Genomic DNA, 8,182 nt, shown 5'->3' with positions numbered 1-8,182 from the left:
ACTGGGTAAGGAGGGACTGGGATTACTGGGTAAAGTGGGACTGGGAGGACTGGGTAAAGTGGGACTGGGAGGACTGGGTAAGGAGGGACTGGGAGTGCCGGGCGACCTGGGGTGGTGGGTCTGAGGGAACTGGAGAATCACAAGTGAGAAACTGGGAGTAGGCCCATGGCAGGACTGGGAGAGTCAGGAGGGGGAGCAGGATCGAGGGTACCTGGGGTGGTCCCGAGTGGAGAATCAGGTCTGGAATTAGTGGAGAGGAACCGGGAGAGACTCTGGGAGAACTGGGCACTCTGGGGGAGAATCCGGGCTGGGAAACTGGGGGTAGGACCGGGACAGGACTGGGGGTACTGGGAGGATTGGGAGGGAAGGGCCAGGGGTGCCTGGGGCCCCCTGACTGCAGAATCAGGACTGGGGTTACTGGAGGGGGACTGGGAGAACTGCATGACCTGGGTGGGAGGACTGGGGGTACTGGAGAACCAGGACAGGGAAAATGGGGGTAGGACTGGGAGAACTGGGAGGATCAGGAGAAGCAGGACGGGGGTTATCTGCGGGGCCCTGACAGGAGAATCAGGACTGGAGTTAGTGGAGAGGGACTGGGCAAGAGGCACTGGGAGAACTGGGAGCTCTGGGGGTACTGGAGAATCTGGGCTGGGAAACTGGGGGTAGGATCAGGACAGGACTGGGGGTACTGGGTGAGGAAGGACTGGGAGAACTGGGCAGCTTGGGGTGGTGGGGCTGGGGGAACTCGAGAACCGCAACTGGGGGTAGGGCCAGGTCAGGACTGGGAGAACTGGGAGGATTGGGGAGGGGCCCTGGAGGGGGAGCACCCAGTGGGCCTTGACTGGAAAATCGGAACTGGAGTTACTGGAGAATGCGCTGGAGGGGGTCTGGGGGAGAGACTCTGGGAGAACTGGGCGCTCTGTGGGGAAGGACTCAGGGCTCCTCAAAGGTCTTTCCAGTGTTGGGGCTCCGTGTGGGGAGGTCTGGGGGAGGCTCTGACCTTGCTGAGGGCAGGGGGGACACTGGGAGCTCAGCTGGGGCTTGGGGACACTGCTCAGAACCCCTGACCTTGCTGGGGGGCTTGGGGGGGCTCTGATCCTCCCGGGGATTTGGGGCTGGTGGGGGGGTGGGTGTGGTGTGGGGGGAGCACCAGACCTGGGTGGTGGAGAGGAGGGAACTCCTGGGGCTGTTGGTGCCTCAGGTGAGGGGGAAAGGCTGCTTTTGGGAGTGGGGCTGCTCTGATGGAGCTGCTAGGCCTTGCTGGGACCTAGCTGGGCTTGGGAGTGACTGAGGAGAAGGGGAGGGTTCCAGGGGGATTTTCTGGATCCTTTTACTCTGATTTCCCAAGTTGGTGGTACCATGTGGGACTGCATCCCGTGGCATGTGCCCAGGGCATGGCTGGGCTGTCTGACGGGGCTGAACAGTCCTCTGCTTCGGTTACCACTCGCACTTCTTTTCCTCCTTTTCCCAGACTCTCCCTTTCTCCAGGAGGAGCTGAAGCCCAGAAGTCCCCACCATGGATTTCCAGCGCCGCCCGGGGGGTAAAACGGGCAGCGGGGGCGTCGCCTCGGCCTCCGAGAGCAACCGCGACCGGCGGGAGCGGCTGCGGCAGCTGGCCCTGGAGACCATCGACATCAACAAGGTGGGCACAGGCACAGGGGTTTCCCACAGCCCAGGGGGAAGGAGTGGAGAGGCAAATTCATGGGATTGTGGAATGGTTTGGGTTGAAAAGAGTATTAAAGCTTATCCAGGGACACCTTCTGCTATCCCAGGCTGCTCCAAGCCCCGTCCAGCCTGGCCTTGGGCACTTTGAGGGATCCAGGGGCAGCCACAGCTGCTCTGGGAAATCCATGCCAGGGCCTCGCCACGCTCACAGGGAACAATTCCTTCCCAATATCCCGTCTAAACCTACTCTTGGTCTATTTGAAGCCATTCCCTGTGTCCTGTCCCTCCATCCCTTGTCCCAAGTCCCTCTCCAGCTCCCTTGGAGCCCCTTTAGGCTCTGAGGTCGCCCCAGAGCCCTCTCATCTCCAGGCTGAGGTGTGGATTGGGTTTGAATACTTCTGTTTCTGGGCACGTGGGGGTTGAATAAGGGATATTTGGGACACAGTGACAGGGAGGTGCCAGCTCTTGTGTATCCATCTATTTCCAGTCTGCTCAGAGCTGGTTTGTGTTGTGCTGTTTCCTGCTGCAGTCGGGAGTTCTGCCACCAATGCACACAGCTGCTGTTGGTTCTGTCTTGTTTCCTCCTCCTAAAGCTCTCTTGTGCTGTTAATTTAAATTCTGAACTCAGCTACAGGATCCAAGGATATCCTGAGCTGGAAGGGACCCTCAGGGATCATCAGTGCAGCCCCTGGCCCTGCCCAGACACCCCAACAACCCCAGCCTGGGCATCCCTGAGAGCGCTGTCCAAACGCTCCTGCAGCTCTGGCAGCCTCGGGGCCGGGCCCATTCCCTGGGGAGCCTGGGCAGTGCCCAGCAGCCTCGGGGGGAAGGACCTTCCTCCAGTGCAGGAGAACTCCCCAGTATTTGGGTTATTCTTTTGCTTTGCTGATGGATTTTGCTCATAACTTGTCAATCCTTCTTTCCCCAGGACCCCTATTTTATGAAAAATCATCTGGGCTCCTACGAGTGCAAGCTTTGCCTGACGCTCCACAACAATGAGGTGAGGGGAACACCTGCCTGTCCTGATCCCAGCAGCAGAAATGCGGGAATAACAGTAGCTGCAGAACCTGAGCAGTGACTGCTGGGACATGAGGGGTGGTTAAACCCAACAGTGTGTGACAGCTCAGCAGCTGAGAGCAATCTGCACTTTTGGAGTGAGATTCCTCTGTGCTGAGGATTAAAACACCCTTGTCAGGGTGTGATACAATCTCCCTGTGACAGGAATCTTTCAGTCCTGGCTTCATTTAACTTTCTTCTACTTTGGTTTTTATTTCAGGGGAGTTACTTAGCACATACCCAGGGGAAGAAGCATCAGACCAATTTGTAAGCCATCTTCTACCCTAACTTTATTCTCCATTACTGAAGCACTTTAATATGATGGTGGTGGGAATCTGTAACCCTTTAACTCCATTGCACTGTGCTCGAGTGTTCTTTTACTGTGGTTCCTCGTGAGCAGCCTCCAGGAGGCACAGCCTGGATCTGCTCCAAAAACGGTGCTGAAAATCTCCATTTTCAGCTAAAGTTCAAATCCAGCTGTGGAATTTCTGAAGGACAAGGGAGAAAGAATTTTAAAAGCAAGTTATCTGAATCTAGTTAGAAGGAACTCTGCCTGCCAGAGCTCCAGGAGTGTTTGTGCTCTCAGGGATGCACAGGGTGGGATTGTTGGGGTGTCAGGGCCAGGAGTTGGATGGAGTTGGATTTGATGATCCCTGTGGGTCCTTCTAACTCAGGATATTCCAGGATTCTGTGATCTGTATTTGTCAATACAGGTTGGGAGAAGTTTGTAAGTTTTATTTTGAGGAATCCAGTTTGCTTTGCTTTATCTGTGGGTTTGGGATTGTTTGGGGTTTTTTTAATTTTCATTTTGATTTCAAGAATTAAACTCTTCACAAATCCATTTGTGGAGTCTGGCCTCAAGGTCATGGTGGGGGTGGATCAGATGATTGAGTGACAGCCTTTAGCCAGGGGGAGGATGGATACAACTGGGGAAGGGAAATAGGATTTCCTGGCATGATTTCTGTGAAACTCTGTGCTGAGGGATTCAGACTGCTCCTGGGTATCCTTCAGAAACAAGGGCAGGTAACCCTTCAATTCTGAAATGAATCCCCAGGGCCCGACGAGCTGCCAAGGAAGCCAAGGAGGCCCCTGCCCAGCCTGCCCCAGAGAAGGTCAAAGTGGAAGTGAAGAAATTTGTGAAAATTGGGCGCCCAGGCTACAAAGGTGAGTCACGAGTGGCCAGCAGGTCCCTGATGGGCAGTGCCCAGCTGGGATGTGAATTATTCATTACTCTCTTTAGCAGCTCTGCCCATGAATAAGATATGGGCTCTCTCCTGGAGTCCTTTTATTGTTTGAATTGCTCATGGAACATCTCTTTACTGCTGACAGGCGAGGGAGAACCACTTTAATAATAGATGGGTGTGTCTCAGGCTGCCAGGGAGATGATGGCATTTCATCTCTCCTCCTTCTCTTGTGGTGCAGCACCTTTCATTAATGCTGTAAATCACTCACTCCCTGCAGAACTCATGCTTTTTTTTCTGAAGTCCCATCATTTTGGCCTTCAGTACAAAATTTGGCTTTTTAATCTTGCCAGTGCTTTTCCCCACAGCAGCTAAACTTCAGTAGAGGAGAATCATGGAATAATTTAGGTTGGAAAATACCTTTCAAATGATCGAGTCCAACAGTAAACTTAGCACTGCCAAGGTCACCACTAAACCGTGACCCCAGGTGCCACATCCACATGTGTTTTGAACACTTCCAGGGATGGTGATTCCTGGACAGCCCCTTCCAATGCTTTACAGCCCTTTCAGTGAAGGAATTTTCCCAATATCCAACCTGAACCCAGCCCAGCCTGAGGCCGTTCCCTCTCCTCCTGTCCCTGTTCCCTGTGAGCAGAGCCCGACCCCCCCGGCTGCCCCCTCCTGTCCGGGACTTGTGCAGAGCCACAAGGTCCCCCCTGAGCCTCCTTTGCTCCAGGCTGAGCCCCTTTCCCAGCTCCCTCAGCCTCTCCTGGGGCTCCAGCCCCTTCCCCAGCTCCGTTCCCATCCCTGGACATGCTCCAGCCCCTCGATTTCTTTCTTGGTGTGAGGGGCCGAAACGTGCCCACAGCAGTGACACAATCCCAGCGTGGTTTGGGTTGGAAGGGACCTTAAATCCCATCCCATTCCACCCCTGCCACGGGCAGGGACACCTTCCACTGTCCCAGGCTGCTCCAAGCCCCAATGTCCAGCCTGGCCTTGGGCACTGCCAGGGATCCAGGGGCAGCCCCAGCTGCTCTGGGCACCCTGTGCCAGGGCCTGCCCACCCTCACAGAAGTAGCTTTGGTTAAAGACAATGTGACATTTTGCTTGCTAAATGGGAGAAAAATCTTGTAATATTTAGTTGTTGGAAACTTGGTGTATTTCCCAGGGCAGATTAATGCTGCTCTCACCCTGCAGGTGGATGTTCTCAACTTTCTTTTTTTTTTTTTATTACAGTGACCAAACAGAGAGACCCAGAAACAGGCCAGCAGAGCCTTCTCTTCCAGGTGAGGGCAGGGTTAAAACTCTTCTTGTGGGGGTTATCCAGGTAAAACTGCTGCTAAATGAGCAGTTCTCTGCAGGATCCATGAAATCAGTAATAATAAAGAGGCCATACCTTCCTAGTTTTTTCAGCTGATGGTGTTGAGCAAATCCCTGAGCTCAGTTGTCAGGCTGTGTAGTGGGAGAGGAATGTGTAGTGTGAGGTGGAATGAGATGATCCCAGAATCATAGGATAGTTTGGGCTGGAAGGGACCTTAGAAATTATCTATTTCCAACCCCCTTTGATGGGTAGGGACACCTTCCCTGAGACCAGGTTGCTCTAACCTGACCTTGGACACTTCCAGGGATGGAGCAGCCACAGCTGCTCTGGGCACCCTGTGGAACCTCCAGGGAACAATTCCTTCCCAATATCTCCCCTGAACTTCACCTCTTTCAGTTTGGGATCTTTAAGGTTCCTCCCAACCCAAACCATTGTGGGATTCTCAGCCCTTTCCTCCGGTGTTTGTTTCCTTTGTGCTGGGAACTGCTCTGGGTATGCTCCACACAGGGGAATGTGTTTGGAGCAGAGGTGGGAGTGCAGAGGGGGGGTTGTTAATGCTGCCCTGCCCCCCCCAGATCGATTACCCCGAGATAGCTGAGAGCATCATGCCCCGGCACCGCTTCATGTCGGCCTACGAGCAGCGCATCGAGCCCCCGGACCGGCGCTGGCAGTACCTGCTGATGGCAGCAGAGCCCTACGAGACCATCGCCTTCAAGGTGAGACCTGGGAAACACCTGGGAGGGCGAACCTGGGAGAGGAAACCTGGGAGAGTTCCCTTCCTGCCTTTTCCAGGTCAAGGGAGGGGATTGTCCTGCTCTGCTCCACACTGGGGCAGCCTCACCATCAGTGCTGTGTGTGGTCCCTGCGATGTAAGAACGATCCTGAGCCATTAGTGAGTGTCCGAAGGAGGGCAAGGACTGTGGGGAAGGGCCTTGAGGGGAAGGGTCTGAGGAGCGGCTGAGGGCACTTGGCTCGTTCAGCTGCAGCAGAGGAGACTGAGGGGAGGCTCCTGGGGGCTGCAGCTCCTCCCGAGGGGAGGCGGAGGGGCAGGGGCTGAGCTCTGCTCTGGGACAGGGACAGGAGCCCAGGGAACGGCTGGAGCTGGGTCAGGGCTGGGCATGGAGCTCAGGGAAAGGTTCTTCCCCCCGAGGCTGCTGGGCACTGCCCAGGCTCCCCAGGGAATGGGCCCGTTTTTTTGAGCTGCAGGAGCGTTTGGACAGCGCTCTCAGGGATGCCCAGGCTGGGGTTGTTGGGGTGGCGTGGCATGGCCAGGGGCTGCACTGATGATCCCTGAGGGTCCCTTCCAGCTCAGGATATTGTGAGATGAATTCCCAGTGAACCTTCTGATGTCTGTTCTAACCCTCAGGGGTTAATGGAGTGGGAAGGGGGGGGCGGTCAGGAAGACATGGCTGGAAGTCATTAAACCCCACTGAGGTTTGGTGGAGTTTTCTGGCATGAAAACCAGACTGTGCTGAGCTCTGGGGAGCTGTGAATTCCCAGTGTCTGGCATAGACAGGAGCCTCCTGGGCTTCGCTCCTCAGCCTCTGTGCAGATGTTCAGGGAGGGATTTTTGCTGCTTGTCCTTGACCGATAGGGAAGTAACTTAATTCTTTCCTGCCCCCACCTCTGTCTAATAACAGCGCTGCAAGGCCTGAAATAACTGTGCTTATCTCTCAGGCTCTGGGGCTAAAAAGGGCCTTTGAGCTAATCTGATCCTCTAAGAATAGCTCTGTGTTCTCTTTTGGTGCAGGTGCCAAGCAGAGAAATTGATAAGGCAGAGGGAAAGTTTTGGACTCACTGGAACAGAGAAACCAAACAGGTAACGGAGGTTTTGTAATGTCTATCCTTAAGGGTTAAGGAGAGCAGAGCGACTTGAGACAGTGACATCTGTTCTGTTCTGCTGCCTCTGATGTTCAAATCTCCATTCCCTCAATGCACCTGTGCAGTGAGAGCTCCTGACAGAGCCTCCTGTGTGGGATCTTTGAGAGGATTAAATTTCAGGCAGCAGCAGCAGGATGGGGCATAAATATCCAGTGAGAAGGAGGCTCAGAGGGGACCTTCTTGCTCTTACAACTCCCTGACAGGAGGGTGCAGCCAGGTGGAGGTCAAGCTCTGCTCCCAGATAAAAGGAGAAAGGACCAGAGGAAATGGCCTCAAGGTGTGCCAGGGGAGGTTTAGATTGGATGTTGGGAAAATTCCTTCGCTGAAAGCATTGTCAGGCGTTGGAGGGGGCTGCCCAGGGCAGTGGTGGAGTCCCCATCCCTGGAAGTGTTCAAAAACAAGTGGATGTGGCACTTGGGGACATGTTGTTCTGGGCTGATGGTCAAACTTGATGATCTTAGGGTTAGGGTTAGGTTTGGCTTTTCCCACCCTAATGATTCCATGATAAATGTGCAGCACCACGTCCTCCCCATGGCTCCATGTTCCCTGCACACACCTGGCCTGGCCTGGTGCTCCCCTGTGTCCTGTGTGAGCAGGGGACAGTGCCTGGGGGGGTTCCCACCCCCTGACAGGAACCTCAGTGCTCAGAGCCCAGAGGAGTTAAAATTTGGGCAAGACTGGCACCAGTCATGGATGCTGCCAGGGCAGGGACATCTGAGGGGAACAGGAGGGGCCTGAGCTGTGCCCTGAGGCAGAGAGCAGCTCCTGTGTGCTGGCAGAGCTGTCACCGGGCTGCTGGGCACTGCCCAGGCTCCCCAGGGAATGGGCCCGGCCCCGAGGCTGCCAGAGCTGCAGGAGCGTTTGGACAGCGCTCTCAGGGATGCCCAGGCTGGGGTTGTTGGGGTGTCTGTGCAGGGCCAGGGGCTGCACTGATGATCCCTGAGGGTCCCTTCCAGCTCAGGATACTCCAGGATTCTGTGAATCTCTGATTAATTGTTCCCTTTTCTCTGCTTTCCTCCCATTCCCAGTTCTTCCTTCAATTCCACTTCAAGATGGAGAAGCCCCCGGCCCCCCCAAA

The sequence above is a fragment of the Corvus brachyrhynchos genome, unplaced genomic scaffold (assembly GCF_000691975.1).
Source record: "Corvus brachyrhynchos isolate BGI_N302 unplaced genomic scaffold, ASM69197v1 scaffold130, whole genome shotgun sequence".
Taxonomy (NCBI): domain Eukaryota; kingdom Metazoa; phylum Chordata; class Aves; order Passeriformes; family Corvidae; genus Corvus; species Corvus brachyrhynchos.
This window is presented reverse-complemented; position numbering follows the sequence as displayed.